This window comes from Natrix helvetica, assembly GCF_964273705.1.
Source record: "Natrix helvetica genome assembly, chromosome: 6".
Taxonomy (NCBI): Eukaryota; Metazoa; Chordata; class Lepidosauria; order Squamata; family Natricidae; genus Natrix; species Natrix helvetica.
In genome coordinates, this window is record NC_138553.1 from 70204922 (window position 1) to 70229869 (window position 24948).

Sequence of the window (24948 nt, forward strand, 5' to 3'; positions counted from 1 at the left end):
TTGACAATTCTCCCACTTTGTAAAGTTGTACTTTGCAGTATGTATATTCACCTTGGTTTTAGACACAGTGGTGGAAGCCAACTGGACATTCCACAGGGGGGAATGAGTGTGCAATTATCTAGCTGCTGTGATATTAGTTTTATGGCTCGCCATATAACATGAACTTTCACAGTGATAAAAAGCCAGTTGGGAGTAACTAAGGAACCAGAGAGACTTTGGGTGTTACAAGATATTTAATTTGATAGCAAGGTTAAGAAGCTTGATTCAGTATAGTATATAGCCAAATAGTACCCTGAGCACTGGAGACTTTTATCAGAGTTCAGATCTGCTTAAAGGCATAGAACCTGGTGGAATTTCTTTATATTGACAAATTGTTTAAAAACCAAGTTCAGTGCACAGATAACATTCAACTTTTTCTGTAGTATCTGACCCCCAAGATTAAAACAGCAGGTATCATTGATTTAACGGTTAAATATCATTTTAGTGCAGATTCTCTCACCTATGAAATACTGACCCAATAAATTTCCAGAAAAAGCTGGTGTTCTTATAGGAATAGAAAACTCGTGTAATTTTATATTCCAATTTATAGATTTCTAATTACCCTTCTGTTTTCATGCTCTATTGATTCACAGAGCACAGATTTAACATATTTGCCATTAACAATTAGCAATAATCACAAAGACATTAATGTTCCATAATCTGTTCATAAGAACATTTATAAATCTATATCAGTACTATATGTTGCATGATATAAAAGTGGTAAAAAAGCTACTTCTTTTTTTAAAAAAAATATTATTATTTCTGCAAAAACTTCTGTTTGATCAAAAATTGCACTGCATTTTAACTACAATGTGTTTATTTACGCTCACATAAAAAATTCTGAATAGGTATATAATTTATATTGTGACATAAACATAATTGGGTATTATTCCTCCTTCAAGCTACTTCTTAGTCTTTAATAGATTAATAGAGTTGAAAGGGAATTTGTAGGTTATCTAGTCTAATCCCCCACCCAAGAAGGAGTCCCTGCACCCTTTCTGACATATGGCAGTCCAGTTTCTTCTTGAAAGCTTCCAGTAATGAAGTCTTTCTGGGGAAAAAATCTTTCAAAGTTTAAATAAAAAAAAAATCAAGAAAAGCAGAACATATAACATTTTTTAAAAATAATAATACCACATAGGGATAAATATTAAATAAAATAAGCATGATTAAAATCATTAACCAAAAGAAATATAACTAAAATATATCCAACAGCTTATAACTATGCATGGCAAAATATTAATACTTGTGGCAGGTTTGATTTATGCTGCTCCTAAAAATAGGAGAAAATAATCTAATATATTCCTGGACATTTTGAAAAGTATATTAGAAAAATACGGAGGAGATACAGAAAAAGAAGCTTGAGTTTAGTTGTATGTTCGCCATAGCTCCTTATCAAAATTTACATATTATCAGGCAAAAGATCAAAGATAGCTATTTTGTGACTGACTATTTTGGCAATTCTCCCAGAAACTAAACTTATTATTATTATTATTATTATTATTATTATTATTATTATTATTATTATTATTAATTATTATTATTATTATTATTAATTATTATTATTATTATTATTATTATTATTATTATTATTATTATTATTATTATTATTATTATTATTATTATTATTATTATTATTATTATTATTATTATTATTATTATTATTATTATTATTATTATTATTATTATTATTATTAATTATTATTATTATTAATTATTATTAATTATTATTATTATTATTATTATTATTATTATTATTATTATTATTATTATTATTATTATTATTATTATTATTATTATTATTATTATTATTATTATTATTATTATTATTATTATTATTATTATTATTATTATTATTATTATTATTATTATTATTATTATTATTATTATTATTATTATTATTATTATTATTATTATTATTATTATTATTATTATTATTATTATTATTATTATTATTATTATTATTATTATTATTATTATTATTATTATTATTATTATTATTATTATTATTATTATTATTATTATTAATTATTATTATTATTATTATTATTATTAATTATTATTATTATTATTATTATTATTATTATTATTATTATTATTATTATTATTATTATTATTATTATTATTATTATTATTATTATTATTATTATTATTATTATTATTATTATTATTATTATTATTATTATTATTATTATTATTATTATTATTATTATTATTATTATTATTATTATTATTATTATTATTATTATTATTATTATTATTATTATTATTATTATTATTATTATTATTATTATTATTATTATTATTATTATTATTATTATTATTATTATTATTATTATTATTATTATTATTATTATTATATTTTTTCCCTGAAGATTTTTTAACAGATGCTATCATGACTGCAGTTACTAAGATTGGTTTGGAAGTACAGGGAAGGAGAAAAGAAAAAAGCAAGATGGTAGTCCACTCATTGCAGGTTAAACCTTGGATGTTTTAGAATTCATCCATGTCAGATGCATATACAAAGGAATAAGTCTATGATTGTTCTTATAAGAATGATTTCCTTTGAAATGTTTGGCTCGTGAAAGATTTTGTATGATTTTATTGTCACACTTAACTTCTGAACAGGGGAATAATGTTGAAAACAAACCATTAATGTCACCCCGTAATGCAGGATTTTCCAATTTCCAATTAAAAATGGGGAGAAAATAAATAAAAACATGGAGCTTTATAGTTGGAGGCAGTGGTGGGATACTCCCAGTTTAACAACCAGTTCGATGATTGTGCAATTTTCTGCGTGTGCATGCATTGCTTGAAGAAATTTTCACTTCCGGGTTCCTTCAGAGAAGCAACACAGCTGATGCGCGTGGCAATCTGCTCTGCCACCTGAATCAGCTGAGAAGATAAAGGTAGGAAAATAGCGCAGGCAGGCGGGCCCATCTGATCGTCGTGGCGAACCGGTTTGTTCCCAGTGTCAGGCCTGCATCCATATTCCTTTTGGATCTTTGGCCTGCCACATTTTCTATTATTCTACTATGCTTTTTCTATTGTGGGAAAAATGGGAGGCAGGATTGTAAGGAGTGAGATGCGATGTAGCCATAACAAAATTCTTTGTAGAAAGCCAAGGTCATCCTTCATCTTTGCACCTCTGCACCTGACTGGAACTGGATGGGTGGAACTGTCATCATGACAGTGGATGATTGGACCATGTGATGGACTTGTGGATGTGGGGGTAAGATCTTGAACTTTCAACTGGGTGGGGAACACCGGGAGGTTTTCTGATTCGAGTTTTCCCAGATGTACCAACATGACTCTCTTAATAAATTGGAACTTTGAACAATACTTTGCCTTGGACTTTGATTTAATTTCGGATGCTATTTGGAACCCTGACACTCAGCTGACCATCGGACGTACCAGTTCAGACCAAATTGGTCCAAACCGGTAGAATCCTGTACCTGATTGGAGGGCAAATAATCATTGTTTTCCATGTTTACTTCGCAAGTGGGCACACTTCAAAAATCCAAATAAAGATCTGGAACTAGGACTTACTTGCCAAGCATTCACGTTCTTCTGAGGCTGTTCAGAATGTCATCTCCTCTCTTTTACTTTGCTCTTCAACTGCTTGATCTCACTTAGTGTAAGGCTTCCTTTCCGTCCTTGTTTCATCTCACTTGCAAGGAGACTGCAGCTGCCAACTCTGCCCACATACAGTTATTTTTCATGTAGCCGCCTTGCCTTTTCTCACAACTCTGGGGAAATGAGGAACAGATTATCTGGTAAAGGGATGGGGGGAGGATCAGGGCTACTTATATTCTGAGTTAAAGAGCTGATCCATTTGCAATAGTTTGGTGTTGTGTTACAATCACTGGAAAGTGTTCCTTTAGATTTGTTTCTTGGTTAGATTTCCCCCCTCATCTTTCCTTCAAGATCTCACAATGGATCTTCATTGACCTTTTTCTCAGTACCTTAAAGTTATCTAGAATTAACATAGAGCATGGGTGTCCTGAAGATGCTTTTTCAGGAGGCAACGGGACTTTCATTCTTCGTTTCTCATCCAAGAAGCTTCTTCAGCTCTGACAGATAGTGGAGAATGGAAGGATTTATATTCCTTGCTATTCCACTACCCTGTTAGAGCTTAAGAAGCTTTTTGGGTGAGATGTGAGATGTCTTCAAAAGAAAAAAAAAACAAGGAAGTCCAGTTGCCTCCTGAAAAAGCACTTTTGGCACAACCAGGACCTGGATGATTGAGAATCTCCACAGATGCAGAGCATATGTGTTAGGGCTACCTCATAAATATTGCAGTGTGGGTGGGTGGTGCCTATTCCTAAACACGATGTCACCAAAATAATGAAAAGGATGTACGATCTTATGATCTCTTTCATTTTACTGATTTAAAAGATTTATATAGCCTTCTTTCTTATCTCAAACTCTGGGTGACAAAAAATCAAATCTGATGCATGCATCACAACATTAAGGTAAACGTAAAGGTTCTCCTCGCACATATGTGCTAGTCGTTCCTGACTTTAGGGGGTGGTGCTCATCTCCATTTCAAAGCCAAAGAGCCAGTGTTGTCCGAAGACGTCTCTGTGGTCATGTGGCTGGCATCACTAAATACTGAAGGTGCACAGAATGCTGTTACCTTCCCACCAAAGGTAGTTCCTATTTTTCTACTTAAATTTTTACTTACTTTTGAATTGCTAGATTGGCAGAAGCTGGAACAAGTAACAGGAACTCATTCCGTTACATGGCACTAGGGATTGGAACCGCCGAACTGCCGATCTTTCTGATTGACAAGATCAGTGTCTTAGCCACTGAGCCATCATGTCCCTCTCACAACATTGCAATGATGAAAATCTCATACTTGCATCATAACATTGCAATGGGTGTTTCTTCACTTATCATTTCCATAAATGTGTTCAGTAAGTGCCACATAAAGCCTTCCTAGGTGTAGTGTATAACATGGGTCTCCAACCCCCACTCTTCGGACCACAACTTGTCCATGATCTGTTGGAAACCAGAATGTGCAAGTATTTGGTGAGCACATGAAGGTACGGAGCTCCATTTGTGCAAGTGGAAGATGCTTACATAAAACCATCCTCTTTTCCCCTTCCCGCACTGCTGCCCCTGATGCACAGAGCTGGAAAGATCGGGAATCACTGGTGGATAAAGTACATCAACATCTCTTCTTCAAGCACTGATTTACCTTGTGATTTCTAAGGCATTTCCAGGTCATCTCTGCTTGGGTGTCCATGTGTAATTGTAATTGATTGATTGAAAGAAGGCATTTGACTCCCTGCCACAAGACTGGATAATAAAATGCCTAGAAATAACAGAGTAGGAACATCAGAAGCTCTGCCCAACAATCAATGGCACAATGAAAACACAGTTGCTGGTCAACCGTGATGGACAGAGAGATTAACATCCCAAAAGGAATCTTTCAAAGAGACTCACTACCACCATGACTGTTTCTCATTACATTGATTCCTTTGCCAGCAAGACAGAACAAGTAAGGCCATGGCTATCAAACAAAAAATATATTCTTCAGTCTATTCCAGCTTCTTTACATGTACGATCTAAAACTGTATGGAAAAACATCCTCATAAATGGAATCACTGCTCAGCACTATCACTGCTCAACACTATCAGAATATACAGCCAAGTTATTGCAATGGAGTTTGGACTGGACAAATGTGTCACATCCACCATCAAAAGGGAAAATAATAGTGAGTATTAAGATGTCCTAAGGAAATAACATCAAGAGTCTGGATGAAGATTAACATTGCAAATAACTGGGCATCCTTCAAACTGACAATAAAAAGTGTACTGAAGTCAAGGTTAGTACCGAATACATCAGAAGAGTGAAGAAGATCTGAAAGGTTCCATGCTCAGTGGTGGAAATACTAACAAAGCAATTAACACCTGAGCAGTTCCAGTCATTAGATATACAGCTTGAATAGTGAACTGGACTCCAGATGAAATAGAAGCCTCAGATAGGAAGGCCAGGAACATAATGACAGTAAATCATGCTCGTCATCCATGCAGCAATATTGACAGGGTTTATTTACGAAGGAGCAAAGGCGGGTGTGAAATTTTGCAATTCCACACCCACCCATCCACCCACCAGACACCTGAATAAGAAAAGAAGAGCATTAGAAGAAGATATGAAGGACAATGAAGAAGATGTACTAAAGAAATTAGCATAACATGGAAGCCAGGGTTGGGATTGAAAATTTTTAGCAACCGGTTGCCTACTCACCTTGCACACCATGGGGATTTTCACCTTTCCCAGGTTCCAGAGGCTTTTCTAGAGCCTCCAGGAGGGCAAAAATGGCTTCCTCCAAGCATCATAGGCCCTCTGGAGGCTGAAACAAACCTGTTTCCAGATTTCCGTAACTTCCTGGAGGCCCATTTTTGCTCTCCCAGAGCCTCCGCTCAAGCCCTGCATTTACCTGGCATCCAAAATGGGCCAAGTGAGACTCCTAGGAGGGAAGGGGTGGGCAGGGCCAGCCAATCCTTTCAACTACCGATTCAGCAAACCAGGTGTAAAATTAGCATCCAGTTCACCCAAACTGGTCCGAACTGGCTGAAACTCACCCCTGATGGAAACTCATTGAATACCAAAGAGACTAAATCAAAACCAAATAAAGAATAAAAAAAGAGATGTTTAAAAGGCGAAGCATTACTTAGACAGTACATTAAAGAAACAAAAAACTAGCAGGCAAAGCAGATAGCATGACCTGGCAATGTCTAAAAGCAGGAAAGTTGAAGAAAGAGACAGAGTGGCTAATTCTGACTGCACAAGACCAAGCCTTACGAACAAACAATATAAAATCAGAATTGAGAAGACAGCAAACAGTTCTTCAAAGAAGCTGAAGAACCTGTTCAAGAAGAGTGTGCATATTCAAAGGGGGCAAGCTTTGAAATATCAAGATAGAGAAATAACCATTCTGAAACAGATCCCTAAGAAAGTGAGAGAGAAAAGAAAAAATTATTCGCAATTAGCGAAGAAGTTATACCAGAAAGGGGTGTGGTTCAGATGGTTAATGCCTGAAGGCATGTTAATATTCTGGGAGGATACAAGAGTTAGAATCAACACAACTATAGAGGCTCAGGCCTTTATGGAAAAAAATTAAGTACTCCTAGATAAATCCGATGATACACCAGTTTACAGGACACGGGAGGGGCCGGAGCCCTGCTGGCGGGGGGAGAAGGGGCAATACCAAGAAAGCTCAGATCACAAAAATGAGCAAAAAAATCTGCTTGACATAAATTGATTGAAATTATTATTTGAATTTGTATGCTGACAAAATATTACTATTTAGTATTAAACTTATTTATGTATAAATGGAAATTATGAGCACGGGGGGAAGGGGCACCTCTTACATATTGTGACTGCCAAAATTTGTAATTTATTCCACCACCCCTTTCCTTTTTATTTATTTTTTTAAAACCAATAAAACTTTGTTTAAAAAAAAAGAAGATTGTGCATATTGACTATATGAACAACAGCATGGCAATATAGGAACAGTGGTGAATTGGAATATCTTCAAAAAAATACCACTTGCCTTCAAACAAGAACTGATGAAATAGACAAAGCAATAGAAAACGAACGAACTAAGTATTCTGGGACTTCAAAATTCTAACAGACAAGCATCTGCCATACAGCATCCCAGACTTAACAGTTATTGATAAGAAAGACAAAGACAAAGAAAGAACTGGAGAAAAATCACAAAATATAAAGACCTGCAAACAGAAGTTGAACAACTGTGTCAAACAAAAGCCAAGGTAGCCCCAATAGTAATATGAGGCTTGGATACAATCTCAAAACATCTGAAGTGCCAATGGAACATCTTTGGCAATGACAACATTACCATAAGTTATTCGGTAAGCAAATTTTACTAAGAAAAGCTTAGATCTTGTGAAAATACCTTTAACACTATCAATATCTACAGTAGAAAATCAGCACCTCCACCCCAGAAGAATTAAATATTTTGAGGAATATTAAAAAGGCAAGATATTATATTTCCCTAAAGGAGAAATGGAGAAACATGCTCTTAAAAGACAGAAAACAGACTCAATCTCCCTACCCACAGCAGACCAGCTTTTAGAAGTGCAGATTTGGCCATCCATTCAAGACAGGATATTTTGAAATAGCCTGTGGCAAAGGCAGAGTGACAGGATTAGCCCTCACTCGAGATTCAAAGCAGGATGGAAGCCATTAAGCCAGCTATGTTCCCTACATAACCCCTGTGTGGTGCCATGGGAGTCTGACAACAACCAATAGAATACATGTTCTTGCACAGGAACAGGAAGTTCAAGTGTAAAGCCCAAAGAAAGTATTAAAAAAAAACCACTCTCAACTCCATTTTGTCAGCTGTACCAAAAGCATGTGCTTGGTGGTTCTGTTCATCATTAAATCTTATTTCCAATCAGCTCCATGTTTCCAGTGTCTTTCTCACAGCTTGGAACCGAACCAGATGGATATTTCTTGCCACACTACCCATCCCAGGATCTTGGGAAGGACTCAAAGGGGAGGATTAAAAACACCAATCCAGCTAAACACCTGGGTAATGAAGCAATCAACCATAACTATACTGTTCATTAGTTGAATATAAAGCAAAATGTCACTGGACCAATAAGATTGTTAAGATTGGCTTCCAATTCAAATAGGAAAATGTATGCAGATACAGATGAAAGCCAACCCATGACTCATTTTCTCATTCAATTATCAGTGATTTACTGCTCGTCTGTCTGTGGATCAGGATTTGGAAAATCATAATATATAACCGGTGCTGTATTTCACTATTTAGGAATTCCCATGCCTAAGAAACATTGTGATGCACAAAGGGCTTTAATATATGCTTAGAGCTAATAAGTATTTCTGAAGAATGGTAAAATTAAACAAAATGTGGAAATAAAATTACCTTGAAGACACAAAACTAACTTGAAATTTGTTGAAATTATTTCAGTGGATGTATAACTTTTGTTGATTTGTTGGGCATAAGTTAACATTTCAATAATAGACCATAGACCATTTGGATTAATGACTGATGTCCCATTACCCATGCAGTCTGTTTGGATACAGCTTTGAAATACAGCTGGTTCCTTAAACCTTTAATTTCAGTTCATCCCACATTTTGCAAAACATAATGTGCACTTCATTGCAAGGTTCTGGACATTTAATATAACAGGTTACCAAGACCCTGTGGCTGCAGTTGTCCACTGTTATCGCACATGCAATTAGGAATAAAATATCTGACAGAATGACTGCTGCAAGTGTGATTTGCTTTTTAGTCTTTAAGACCAATGTAGAAACTTGGAAACAGAAAGTGATTCTTCTACTAAATAGTAGAATTGTAGAGAGATGAAAAGGAATGTACTGATCCCTATGGATCTAATTAAGAAAAGATGCAAGAAAAAAAGCTATTAAGACCCCTTCTTTCTGGCAAGTAATATTCATAGTTGCATGATGTTAGATCATGCTCCTAGAATGGTGTGTGTGTGTGTGTGTGTGTGTGTGTGTGTGTGTGTGTGTGTGTGTGTGTCAAACTCGCAGCCCACAGACCGGATGCATCACGTCCTGCCCATGCCCAGTTTAGCGAAAGAGAAAAAAGTCACAACGTGTAACATAATGACAACATGACATCACCATTTTGACATGCGTATCCTAGGTGAGCTGATGACATGAAATCATCTATCATTTGGATAGTTATTGCAAAATACTGTCTGTCAATTCAAAAAGAGTTGGAAGGGACCAAGAAGAAAAGAACAATAATATCAACTACATGAGTTTACTGGTGACAAAAATATTGATCAAGATGCCACTTACTAGGCATCTAACATTTTACTGCAATCTGTCTAAGGTTGTATATGATAAAACACCATACTACAAATTATGCTGCCAACAACAAGTGTCAGCATCACAGATATTGTAGAGATTGAAAGATAAGGAAAAGCAACCAGGAAGCTATAGTAACTCTGCTGTAAGCTTCCTTCTCTTAAACTCCATGTTGGAATAAATGTCCGTCAGGGTTCAGTTCCAAGTGGGGAGAAAGACACTGGAAACATTGTGGCTGTTTGGAAAAATGGTTTAATGGTGGACAGGGCCACATGGTTTGAGGTTCTGGGCAAAGTGAGTGCATGGAGTGGAAAGTGGGATATATTTATACATGCTCTTGGGCCCTGACTTAGAGTTTCCTGTTCCTGTACAGAAATGTATTCCGTTGGCTGTCCCAGGGGGCGAAGTTCTTAGCTAACTTTTTAGGCTGCCTCTGTCCCAGGCTTGTTTGAGCCTTGCTGAGTGATAATCTTCCCAGGTGCCATGTGGTGAGATGGGTAGAGGGCTAATCCTATCATATCCTGAGGACAGGGGTGGGTCCTGGCTTCTGTTACTGCCGGTTCGCTCAGGGGCGCGCTGCGGGCATTCGTGCATGTTTTATGTGCGCTATGTGTACATGTGCAGTAATTGAAAAATTGCTTCTGCACATGCACAGAAGCAAAAAACAAGATCACACTACCTATGGCGCCGCCAATAGAACCGGTTTGGGGGGCGTGTCTGCCGAGTTACTACCTACTTGGCTGAACCGTTCCAAACCAGTAGGAACCCACCTCTGCCTGAGGGCCATGTCTTAATCCCATCATCCTGGAGTGGAAGAGGGGTAGGGAGCTGCAGGGAGATGCTTTGCCTTTAAAACACGTTTCTCCTTTTTTCATCCAGGGAAATATAATATCCTGCCTCTCATATTTCCTAGAATTTTTCATTCTAGGAGGGGGGTGGGTGCTAACTGCCTACATTTATATACTATCATTTCCAGTCCAAAGGGAAGAAGGCCCTTCCTGATAGTGTCTCAGTAGCCTCCAGTCATCTTAGAGCCTCTCCAATTCATACATTTACTACCAATGGTTTGCAAAACTCTGAGAGGATACTTCTCTTTTGGACAAATTGCACCCAATGAATGATTCCAAATTAAACCAAAAGATGTTTTTTCAGACCCAACACTAGGAATTGCAGGAGTAAAGTATAGAGGAAAAAAAGAAAAGAGAAAAGAACAGAGAAAAGAAATAAAAGAAGGGACTAATTTTAGCAGCTTTTCTGTGTAAAAGCTGTAAACGTCTGAGGAAAGAGAAAATCCCAAGGAATCACATTACTAGCAGTTCTCACTGCACAGCAGAGCCATTAAAGAATCAGCTTGGAAGAGTCTGATCAGTCAAAGAAGACTATATGCCCTCAGACCATCAGTAAAAGAATGTGTTCTTTTAAGTAGCTCATTGATCTGGGCAGCAATTCAGTTTGGATTTCTCTGCTTTCTGAGCATGCATGCATTAATATCTGTGAAAATAACAGGACTTCAGCTACCATGTTTTATTTGGAAATGGGGCTGGGAAAAGGAGAAAGGAAGGACTAAGCAATAGGAAGAGATGGGCAATTACTGTAACTACTGTACCATGTTATCCTGTTACAGCTAAATACAAAAGTTTCTGAGCTTTTGCTTCCAAAATGTCATGTCAGACAAGACCTGGATTACTGTTGAAATTTTTTAATCTTCTGAAAAGAGGCGGCCAACATTTTTATAATAGGCTGGAAGCATTGATACTCTATTGTTGGTGACAATACTGCAGTTCTTTTTCAGGTTCTTTCTTGGCACTGGTTGCATTGTGGATTTGACATTTTCTGTTCTGAGTCATTTAAAGCTACATCTCCAGGAACTGACTGTTAACAATATATGGCTAAGATTTCAGAGACCCAAACAGTGGCTTTTTCTGTGGACTCACCTAGTTCAAAATGGAGATACCAGCGCATGATTGCATGCAAAGACTTACATCTTTGAAGCACCAAGAAGCACAAGTCAATCTTTGTAAGCTAGTTTACCTACTTGAGCATGAATTCATATAATTTCATTTTTCATAGGAGCCCAGTTCCAGCCTGGTAGGGATATTTTTTTTTCAAACAAAGTTTTATTGGTTTTACAAAAAAATTCAGGGAAAGGGATGGTGGATAAGGTTACAAATTTTGACAGCTACATTATGCAGGAAATGGCACTCCCCCCCATTCTCATAACTTTCACTTATTAATACATTAAGTTGTTACTACTTAGCAGTATTTTGTCAGCATATTTTTTATCTTCAAATAATTTCAATCTATTTTATATCAAACAGAAAAAGTTCTCTGTGTTAGCAATTGCATTGTTTTTCTAATTCACTTTTGTGATCTAAGTTTTCTCGGTGTTGCCTCTTCTCCCCCCACCAGCAAGGCTTCAGCACCTCCCGTGTCCTGTATGTCCGTGTGGTATCATCAACTTTTTCCAGGAGAACTTTGTTTTTTTCCATGAAGGCCTCGGCCTCCTTAGTTGTGTTAACTCTAACTCTAGAGTCCTCCCAGAATATGAGCATACCTTCAGGCATGAGCCATCTAAACCACACCCATTTCTGGTATAATTTCTTCGCTAGAAGCGAATAATTTTTTCTTTTATTTCTAACTTTTTAAGGGATTCCCTGTAGGGATATTTTGATTGGAAGCACACTTCAAAGCAAAAAGGGTTGAACCCCATCTTCCTTGCCATCTGTCATGGTTGTGTCATTATTGTTTAAAAAGAACAACTTACGTGTTGAGAGACTGCTCACATATCGGCATCCTAACATTCTCAATTGACCTTTAGTCAAACAATTATTCAGCTTTCAGAACTGAACACTGGTATCTCGTACTTTATTCGCATGAATGTGAATCTAAAAATCAAAAGGCAATCTAGGGATTGAATTAGGTAAACTCATCCCAGTCTTTTCTCATCAACGTGGCACTAAGTCTTTTACTATGGAATTAAAAAAGATAACTGATCAATAGGAAGCACATTGTTGGAATAATCACTTTTTATAACTCTTGGCAACAATCAAATAGATGAGAGAGGTTGTTTTCCTGGATTGTCCTTCAAGAATTGCATTTCACCCACAATGTCTTACCATTTAGAAACTAAGATGTATCTCTTCCCTCAGTTTTTAATTATTTATTATATAGTATCTTTAAATTGCAATCTGGTTATATTTAACCAGAAGAGATAATAGTTTACTCTAAGGAATGGAGAAGATACGGTCCTCTTCTTCCACAGCTGATGGATAATTACACAGAAAAATGATTCATCTTTGATTCCAACACTGGAAGTTTTAAGAAGATGTTGGACAACAATTTGTCTGAAATGGTGTAGGGTTTCCTGCCTAAGCAGGGCGTTGGACTAGAAGACCTCCAAGGTCCCTTCCAACTCTGTTATTCTATAATCTAATTCTCTATTTGGCTGGAGAACTGGATTCGAAGCCATTTTCTCAAAATAAGGAAACAGTAGATATGAGAAGGAGCTTCCTGATGGCAGCCTATCAGCCAATGGAACAGGCTGCCATTTGAAATGTTAGGTCGCCTTCATTAGATATAATACAATACAATACAATAGTAGAGTTGGAAGGGACCTTGGAGGTCTTCTAGTCCAACCCCCTGCTTAGGCAGGAAACCCTACATCCCTTTCAGACAAATGATTATCCAACATCTTTTTTAAAACTTCCAGTGTTGGAGCATTCACAACTTCTGGAGGCAAGCTGTTCCACTGATTAATTGTTCTAACTGTCAGGAAATTTCTCCTCAGTTCTAAGTTGCTTATCTCCTTGATTAGTTTCCACCCATTGCTTCTTGTTCTACCCTCAGGTGCTTTGGAGAATAGTTTGACTCCCGATTCTTTGTGGCAACCCCTGAGATATTGGAACACTGCTATCATGTCTTCCCTAGTCCTTCTTTCTCTTAAGCTAAACATACCCAGTTCCTGCAACCGTTCTTCATATGTTTTAGTCTCCAGTCCCCTAATCATCTTTGTTGCTCTTCTCTGCACTCTTTCTAGAGACTCCACATCTTTTTTACATCGTGGCCACCAGAACTGAATGCAGTATTCCAAGTGTGGCCTTACCAAGGCCTTATAAAGTGGTATTAACACTTCACGTGGTCTTGATTCTATCCCTCTGTTGATCTAGCCTAGGACTGTGTTGGCTTTTTTGGCAGCTGCTGCACACGGCTGGCTCATATTTAAATGGTTGTCCACTAGGACTCCAAGATCCCTTTCACAGTTACTACTACTGAGCAAGGTACCACCTATACTGTACCTGTGCGTTCCATTTTTGTTGCCTAAATGTAGAACCTTACTCTTTTCACCATTGAATTTCATTTTATTAGATAGTGCCCAATGTTCAAGTTTGTCAAGATCCTTCTGTATCTTCTGGAGTGTTGGCTATTCCTGCCATCTTGGTGTCATCTGCAAATTTGATGAGTTCCCCATTTATTCCCTCTTCAAAGAAATGCTGGATGATCAGCTGAAAGACATGCTCAGTGGAGTATCTCGCTGATTTGGGAAAACGACTAGATGGCAACGAAGGTCTCTTGCACTTCTGCACCTTTGCTTCAAAATCTGGGATTTCATTATTTTAACTATCTTGCTAATGCTTGCCGAAGTAAAAAGTGGGGGACAAAATGAATAAACAGAAACAGAATTGACATATTTGTGCCCCTGCATTCAATTTTTATATGCTCAGCCCCTTCTAATGGACATTCACTTGACAGCTATTCTGTCTTCTTCTCCCATCCTTGCCTGCAACTCCAAGGTAAACAGGATATTGGGCTGACATGGTAAAGAGTTACAGATTTGTTATGAAATATGCTTTCATGAATTAAAGCCAGGCACCTGTTTGGCCAAATGTTTTGCCACAGTAAATTGTGGGTAGTAAGTTCTGGAATTTGGAGGCAGACAACATACAGTATCAATGACAAGAAGTCAAAGTTGATTGATTGGATGAGGCCTGGGAGGAAAAAATAATAATGTATTAAAAGAAAACGTTACAGAGCTAAAGATGAACATAAAAGATGAAATAAAAACCACCTTCTTTTCCTCTTCAGGGAATAATAACAAAATACAAACCACTTGGATATAAAACATGTCCCAGAAACAGAATGTAACAGAATGAAACAAGAAAATGGAGCATGGTATATTTTGTTATTTATTATATTTATATAACTGCCCATCTCATAAAAATGTGACATATAATGGGTGGCATATAAATATAGCAACAGATAAAACTACATAATAATCTAAAACATAAATTAAAAAAATACATAGATTGCAGAAGAACAATAGTAACTAGACTTCCTACAAGCCATTTTTCAGATTCCCCATGGGTTCCTCAAAGTTGATGAGAAAATGCATGTTTTAAGAGCCTTCCATAAGGCTAATAAAGATGGGCTAATCTCACCTTGATGGGAATAATGTTCCAGAGAGCAGGGCCCACAACAGAGAAGTCTGTCTGGGTCCCATTAAATGAAACTGATTTGATGTGACCCACGTCATATCCCATCTGCTAAATCTGAAGGGGCAGATAGAAGTGGTTCCTCAAATAACCTGATCTCATGCCATCTAGGGCTTTAAAAGGAAAAAATAGAACCCGGGATTGCATCATTGTCATCATCAGCCATTCAGTCATGTCTGACCCTCACTCACTCTAATGCAGGGGTGTCAAACTCAAGGCCCGGGGGCCAAGTCTGGCCCATGAGATGCTTAAATCTGGCCCATGGGGCTGCCCTGAAAATAGAGAAGGACTGGCCTGTGGTGCCTCTGCCAGCAAAATGGATGGATGGATGGATGGATGGATGATGGATGGATGGATGGATGGTTGGTTGGATGGATATTTGGAGGAATAAGTAGGGAGAGCAGAATATCCAGGGAGACAGGAGAGATGCAAACATTTTATTCCCAACCAGTTGGTGTATAGGCAGGAAAACATTAAAAAAGTTAGAATACTTTAGATTTTAATGAAATAACAAGATCATTCTATACACATATCTTTAGTGCTTATATATCTAAAAATGTAGCTCGGAGTGCTAGAAAGCAAGGGAATTGACAGATGAAGAAGAATGATTACATCTGGGAGAGAATTTGGAGTGGAAATATCGAAGATAACAGTAGTTTATACAATTATTTTTGTAAAGGTATAACATTCACAACCAAATTCTGGTCTATGTTGAAAGAAGAGTGGACACTATATGTTATGGCTTGAATTGCGATTGTCAGTATTTCTATATTAAACTTTATAGTCATTATAATTCACCATATAATAGTCCACCAAAAATGGCCGATATGTATTTGTTGATATGTATTTTATTCTGCAGACTTCATCCAAATAAGGAAACTCATGATGACATTCTGTATAAGCTAGATTATAAAAGTAATTACACAATCATATTTAAATATGTCTACTTACCAAACCAAAGAAGACCAAATTAAAATCATATTACCTTATCCAGGTTTACAAGAGGAAATTTAAAAAGAAAAAACCTCAACAGATCTCAGATAAGCTATAATCATATAGTGTGTAAGAACAGAAAGTGCTGGAACAAACTGATAATTCACTAAGTGTGAAATCACGAGTGGAATATTACCTGCTAAAATTCAATTGAATTTTAACACTGCACAGGGAAATTACCCAAATTAGGTTAATATTTCAAGCAAATTAAATTTGTTTGAACATTGTTGTTATTTTCCAGTCTAGACCTACAAGTAAAGTAGATGTACAGTATGTTAGTAAATTTGCTTGGGGCACATGCCTTTAATAAGAAGATTGAAAAAAGAAACCTTTTAAAAAGAGGAATGATTCAGGAGTAGAATTCTATGGAAACCAATTGAGATTATTACAGAGACTTTATCCCCCCAGAGAAAAGGACTAGAGTGATGGTTAGACCCTTTAGATAAAACAATCAAATATAGGGAGTAACCATGCATTACCAGAATAGCCTAGGAAGCATAACAATCTTATTCCAAGAGAATAGTTACAGTGAGATCAGATCCCCCCCCAAAAAAAAAAATTCAGCTTCAGAGAGAAAGGGTAGAGAAATATGAATTTCAGAAGATCTGAGATAACAAGAAAAAGAAATAGAAGGAGGTGAGAAACTGATATTAGCATTCCTTCCTTAATGTCCTTTTGAGACTTCAAAGAAAATGCTGACTGTCTAGTTATGCACAGTGAATATCAAGCTGGAAACTCCTTAAGAGGGAAGAAAGAACCATTCGAGGTGTGTGTGTGTGTGTGTGTGTAGAGAGAAATACAGCAAAAGCAGAATCTTTGGTTCCCTAGAAAAGGGATAGGTTTAGGTACAAAACTTTGCTATTTCCAGGCACAAAAGAAATCAACTGTCCTTGCTTAACAAAAGAACAGGAAATATATGGATACTTTATGAAGCCCTTGCTTCATAGGGCTTCAACGAAGTAGTATGAGAAACCTGATTAGATTAGAATGAGAAAAAGGGCTTCCGTTTACAAGTAGCAAACAAGTGTTCCTCACTTTGGAGTGGTAGGACGGCAAAGGAAGCAAAAATCAGAGGAGAGAAGAATACACAATGATAGATGGTTTCTTCAAGTATGAGGTAAACTAGACTATCTAGAAGATTAGCTGGCCTGGCATAATTATAACTGTTACAACTGTTACCTCCTGGAAATATATTCTCAACTGGTATTTTAAGGGTATGGTTTTAAATTTAACTGATTTTAGGGCTTTTAGAACCATATTTATATTCTTCTGTACAGTTCTTTTAATTTTTTAACGTCCTCCATATGTATATTTATATCTATATTTATATCTGTATTTATTATTTGTTATTTGTTGTGTGGACTGTACACCACCCCGAGTCCTTTTTGGGAGAGGGGGCGGTCTAGAAATGCGAAGAATAAATAAATAAAGAAACTCCAAAATACAACCTGAGGAAAAGACCAGACCATTCTATATTTCTGCTGCAAATGTGTAAGGGATAGTACCTATGGAGGGAGGGATGGTGTAATGGACTTTAGTGAAGGGGGTAGCTCCCCAGGAAGAAGGGAAAACATTACAAGGAGGGGGGAAAGACAAGACAAAATGCACCTTGGAACTGGCTAGGCAGGGGTCGGCAAGTTTAAACTCTCAAAGAGCCATTTTACCACAAAAAAGAAAATACCAGGAGCCACAAAGGTCCTAATTGGAAGCCCCCGTTCAATTCCGGGAGCTGACTGGAAGTTTGGTTCCCCCACCATAGAGTCTCCTTCTAGCATTTTTCCTCTACCTGTCCTAACTGAAAGCCCTATCAATGGTGGAGCCACTCCTTGCCATAGAGTCTCCTCCTGCTTCCCACTGAAAGGTCCTCTACAAATTGTGGAGCCGACCAGCAACAGGGAGCTGCAACAGAGGGATGAAAGAGCCACATGTGGCTCCAGAGCCATGGGTTGCTGAGCCCTGGCCTAGGAGACAAAGGAAGAAAGTTGTGATAGCCACTGTCTACAATCTCCCTAGCTATATCCATTAAAACGAAAGTAGGACAGATTTAATCTGCCAAACTTCTGTCTATTGGTGTGAACAAATAAAGAACTGGGTGGTTCTTTATTTCCCTGGGTGGTTGTAAAATTGTATGGATAGGATGCCAAGTTTGGGGTATCAGATGATAAGGCCAGGTTAGAACACATTCAACATTCTAGAACCGTGTTGAACATTTTCAGGTAGAGTTGGAAATGAGGAAAGGGCACTTTCAGGTACAGACTGTAAAATATGTCATGAATTATTGGTGGCAAATATTTGGATTAAATTTAAGAGTTAGAGAAAGTAGGCAGTTCAACAAGTTACAAAATCAACAAATTTGAAATCAATAACACTTCAAAAGGACAAAATTCCAAGGAGCTTTTAGAATAAGTGATCATGATAGTTAGGAAAGACAGAAGATGAAAGCCTTAGGCAATGAGAAGGATGAATGCACCATTCCTATGTCAAATAAGAAAGGATAAGAGAAAATAACCGAGTCAAGGATTTGGAAAAAGGCAATAAATAATACAATAAATAATACAGGTGTAGGTGCCGATATAGTTGATAGATAATTGCAGTGGTGGGATTCAGCCAGTTCGCACCTATTCGGAAGAAATGGTTGTTAACTTTCTAAGCAGTTCAGAGAACCGGTTGTTGGAAGAAATCTCATTTTGTTTTTTTCCACTTTACAGGGCTAATCCTGTAAGGAAGGCAGGAAGGAAACATTCTGGTGTTGTTTCTAGCCTAATCTTTATTGCTCTGCTTACAGAAACTGCCTCTCTAGTTAACCCTTATTACATTGTAACAGCTAAGGCGAAGCACCCATCGACTTGAGTGACATTGAGTTGGCCATGCCCACAAAGTCACATGACCACTGAGCCACTGGCCAGTTGATAGATAACATGTTTACAGAAACCAGAGATCTGTATAGTGAAACCAAAAATAGGCAGGGAAGAGCAATCAGGGAGGAGACCTCACAGAAACAGATCATGTTTACCAAAGTAAGACTACACAGAAGTTCCTTTGCAAATGGAAACGTAGAATGACAGAATGATACATGCAGAACTAGGCTATATAAAGAAACTGACTTTACTAAAAGTTTATTGGGAGGTGCACTAGCTATTAGATACAGCTGGAGAGTTGCTTAAAACTATAGCAGACGGAGTGCTATCAGTAAGGTAGCAACAAATGAGGAATATAATTATGCTTTTTAGGAACTGATAAATTGACTAGGTTTTTAGGAATTGATCTTTGTATAGCTATATCAAAGAAGGGGAATGCATAAATGTCGATATCATAGCACAACTTCTTCATAAAAGCACACATTTCCTTGAGATTTTACTAAGAAGACTAGACTCATAAAATAGTGGGGGGGGGAATCTAAATGAAGGTTTTATAAAGGGGGCAGGGTATAAAATTACACTGATAACATAGGATGGATACTGGCATTAGGAAGAGAAGAGAAGATTTACTTTTGCTTAATTAACTACAGCAGTGCCTTTAACTCTATAGATCTTATCAGAATGCGGAGCATATTAATTTAAAATAAATGAATGTTTCAGAAGACCTGCCTTTTTGAGGGATCTTCATGATTAAAAGCAAGCAACTCTAAGAACTGTACTTCCAATAGAATTTATGAGTTGTGAAGAACAGGGGGGGGAAAGTGAAACAAGTATGTTCCCATACTGTTTATGTTTAACTTATATGATATAAAAGAATGGCAAGACTGAAAGATGTGGCAGCTAGAATCAAAACTGAAAGTTAAAATGCGAATAGTTTGAAATGCAAAGTACAGATGATACTGGTTGGTTAGCTGAAAGTAAAGCCTCAGATGTATTATGAATGTAAACTGAAAAGTGAAAAATGTTACGTTCTCGTATGATCTGAACTTCGAAAAGGATCTCTGAGACTTATCATAGGCTCACTATATTCGTATTTCTTAGAAAATAAAAAGAGTTTGTGGTTGCAGGCCACTGATTTTATTTGGCAGTGTTTTGTCCTCCGTACAGATAAAAGTGAAGTACAAGCTAAGAAAGAGCCCTTTGGGGTGGGGGTGGGGAGATGGCAGTGGGAATTAGCCCAAGTTTAATTTCAATAAAGATTTGGTACTGTCCTTATCCACTATATCAGACATCTTGTCTTATTTCTTAAAATACCAAAATCATGTTACCAAAATTCCAAATGTGTCCACCAACCCCTAAAGTTCATAATCTCTGATTCTGTAATGGTATGTGAGAAAGACCTTGGAAGACAGGACATTCCTTGTCAAAGGGATGGTCAGATAAGTGACAGCAGAGTCTACAACAGGGATGGGTTCCAGCTGTTGCTACTGCCAGTTCGCTCAGGGACGTGCTGAGTGTGTGTGCTGCGCAGTACTAAAAAAATCAAGACGGAGGTGCCTATGGAGCCGCCGATAGAACCGGTTCGGGGGCATGGCAGGCAGAGTTACTACCTACTTGGCCAAACCAGACCGAAACAGTAGGAACCCACTTGTGGTCTACAACTGGATAATGGACAGGGTAAGAGACTTAGCAGAAACTGTACTAATTTCTTGGGCTATAAAAAGAGACCAGGGCAGGTGGGGTGTGGGGAGGGGTGAGAAAATTGTACTTTCAGCCTTCAAAAACTCTCTCAATGTAGTTTTACAATAAGGTAGAATTAACTTATTGGATAGTGATTATTTTCTGGTTTATCCAGCCAGTACATACATACAAACATACACACACACACACACCAGTGGTGGGTTGCAGGCAGTATGCCCTGGTACAGGTGTACAGATGCTTGCATGGTGCTCTGGAGGGCCCGCCCACCCGCTTGAGCTTCTTACCTGTATTTGAGCTCTGTGGGGCTTCCGCGCATGCACACAGAGCGTACAACACCTGCGCGACACTCTGCTGAGCAGCTGGAGCATCACAGAGGTGTCATGGAGGTATCGTGGAGGTAAGAACACAAGCGCTTTGTGTTGTAATGGCCTGGATGGTGGTTGGGGCTCGTTGGCTGACTAGACCACCCAGGCCATTACAACACGAAACAACAATAGACACACAGCCAGCACCAATCAGCACCAATCTACCAATAATGATACAAACACACAACCAATCATTCCACTTACTGAAACTAAGCCAGCACTCCACATACCCCAACCAAGATTTATAGAAAGACGGCAGCTCTGATTTAAGCCCAAAACCCAGCCTGAAGATGGTGAGTTAGACTTCGCTGAAACATTGCCAAGAGAATCTCAATCTTACACAGAAACAGACCCGAATACAACAAGACCAGCATACCTACACCCATGAAAATCTATGAAATCACACACACACACACACACACACACACACACACACACACAGGAAAATGTTGCTCTACTCAGGATTTGCTGGCACAGTTTAGGAAGTGATGACTCTCCTCCCCCATATTTTTCTTCATTCTCTTAGTATTCCTTTGCTAAAACTAAGAGTTTCTCTTCCACACTTACCTCACTCCACTCCACTGCAGTGTACTTGTTGGTCTATTTTTTTTAATCTTTAAAAGCAATTTGGACAAAATGACATAATCTACCTTATTCTTCGACTCGGTACAAAAGAATGTCCTATTATAAAAGGGTATACTATTATAAATATTGTTCTCTCTCTCTCTTTCTCTTTCAAATTCACAGTTCAGTTGCAACTGTACTTGTCAAACAAAAGAACATTAGCAGGGGAAAAAAATAAAAAAGAAGCTTGAGCTTGTCATTAAAATAGAGATAGAGGAAATTTATACCACCCAGCCATTCACAGAACAACAGTATTTCACAGAAGACGACACCTAAGTGTATCTCAAATTAAAGCTACTTTGAAAACAAAGATGCATTATAAATTGAAACCAACTCTTTCTTTCTTTCTTTCTTTCTTTCTTTCTTTCTTTCTTTCTTTCTTTCTTTCTTTCTTTCTTTCTTTCTTTCTTTCCTCACAATAGAGCTGCACAAAGAAAAGCTGAATTGGCAACTGGCTTGTCAGCATTCTTCCAAGGATGATTGAAAATGCTGAATGCCATTGCCTTTCCACATGGTGAGAAAGCTAATGTCAAGGACACTGTTCAACCTTACCCATTTTTAAAAAAAAAAATAACAAGAAAACCAAGAGGAGAATTAATGTTCATGAAAAGCCAATGTTTCTCTTTCATTTTTTTTATCTATACTTGCTGGGGGAAAAATGGTAAATGAGATTGCAGACAAGGTGATGAAAAGGCATGCCTTTCAATAGGTTTGCCTCTTTCAACTTGAGTGTAGAATGGGGAAATTACAACAGAAACACCTTTCTTCTTGGAAATGGAGCTAAACAAAGGATGAAGTAGGCAGTCAAGAGTAGCACACTGAAAGATCAGGAGAGCTACTTAGGTGGTCATTGAGAGCTTGCCATTAAATTTGCAGACTGAAATGGAACAAAGAAAGGTGAGTGAGATGAAAACTGAACGAAGGTAGAATTATTTGCCTGGATTTCTCACTGCTGTAATATAGACCTATGACACAATTTGTATATCTTCTGAAACTTGTTTATTAATTGCACAATAACAATTTAACGTAAAATTGAAAAGCTGATTTTGTTCAGCCGTTAAAGATCTATCCTGAGGTGGCGTTTTCTTTTTCGCTTTCAACAAGCTGCCATGCGATCTCACAAACTTTACTCAGTCGTTGTGCTATGTTATTGCATATGTGCATGACTATTATAACAGAGAGCCATGGAAAGGCCTTGAAGAGAATATTCAGAAAATGTTCTCATAACAAGGAAGAAATGTTCCTAAAGCAGTGAAAAAGGAAAAAGTATTAGGACGAGACTATCCTAAGTCTGTGGGGTATAAGATGGAGGAAAGATAAAACCCAAGCAGACTTACGATTCAGTTACTGTAGTTTATCTCAGTTAAAGTTGGTTCTAGTCCAATGGTGGGATTCAAAAAAAAATTACTACCAGTTCTGGGGCTGGGGCTTGGTGGGCGTGGAATGGTGGGCATGTAAGGGTAAAATCTCCATTCCCACCCCATTCCAGGGGAAGGTTACTGCAAAATCCCCATTTCCTCCCAATAAGCTGGGACTCGGGAGGCAGAGAAGAGATGGGGGCGGGGCCAGACAGAGGTGGTATTTACCAGTTCTCCAAACTACTCAAAATTTCCACCACCGGTTCTCCTGAACTGGTCAGAACTTGCTGAATACTACCTCTGTTCTAGTCTTATTGTAGAGTCTGATTCTTGGTCTGGACAACCTAATAGTGCTGAGCTTATACATGGGCTGATAGAAATAAAATTTATTTCTCTCACTAGCTACTTACAAGTACAATACATAAAATGAACAATGAAAACTATGCCCTAACAACAACAATGATTAGCAATCATTTGTGGGTGGACCTTACATATAATGTAGCAAAATGTTATTATTTTCAAAGAAATAAATTTATCTTAGTTACAGATAATTTTTTGTTTCTGTGCAAACAAAAGCTGTCAGAGTGTATCAGAAATATAAATAAAAGAGGACTAATGAATTGCTGGTAAATGTCCCCGTACAGAATTGGCAATACAGATGAAGATGAGCTGTGGTTTCTATGATATTCACATTGCAGAGGAAATATTGGGTTTCATGTGGGGTTTTCCTTTATTTCCCTTCCAGGACACCTATGGAAAAACTAAAAATAAGGCACTCTTACATTTTGGAATTGTGCATAAAGAGGAGGTTGGTTTAGACCAGTGGTTCCCAACATTATTTTTGGCCATGCCCCACCTAAGCATCTCTAAAATGCCCCCACCCCCACCCCGGTGACATATAATTCTTACTTTACTCAAAAAATGAACTACTCATGCAGGGAAAGCCAAAAAGGCCATTAACTTGGTTTAAACAAGGTTCAAATTGCCCCCATTAAAAGTCAAATTGTCCCCCTGTGGGGCATGGGCCCAAACATTAGGAACCACTGGCTTAGACACTAAGATTTGGATATTTGAAATTATATTTGTCTTTCTACATCTAAGATCCATTGCTTTACTGTTGATGTAACATGGTCTAACTCTGAGGTTAAGGTGGCATCATTGCAGAAACGGTAGAGGCTGTTTCTTTTGGAAACTGAGGTTATACATTATACATAAAAAGGTATTTTGCAGATTTTCTTTTTATCTGTACCATTATTGTAAAAGATCCATTTCTCAATTTTTCAAGAGTATAGAAATAGCTGATCTGCTTTTGCTAAATGTTTAAGGGTTTGTTTTATGTATTGATTGATTAAAGGCCTTTATGTTACAAATAGCTGATCAAGTTTGAAGGTCAAACCAAAGGAGACAAGAAGGGTATACCTTGGGAGGGACATTCCAATGGACTCTGTATCTTTGTTTTGGGCATTGAACCTAGATAAATTCATTCATTCATTCATTCAATTTCTATAGCTGTCCATCTCAGTTAATAACTCTGGCTAGCTTAAGTAAAAACATTAAATAATAAACATTAACATTGAAATTGATTAAAAACCATCACAGATGGGAAGGAAGGGATCAAATGCACATGGCTCCCTTCTTAGTACATTAACAACCTCCAGTATGACATACCACCATTAAGGTTCAA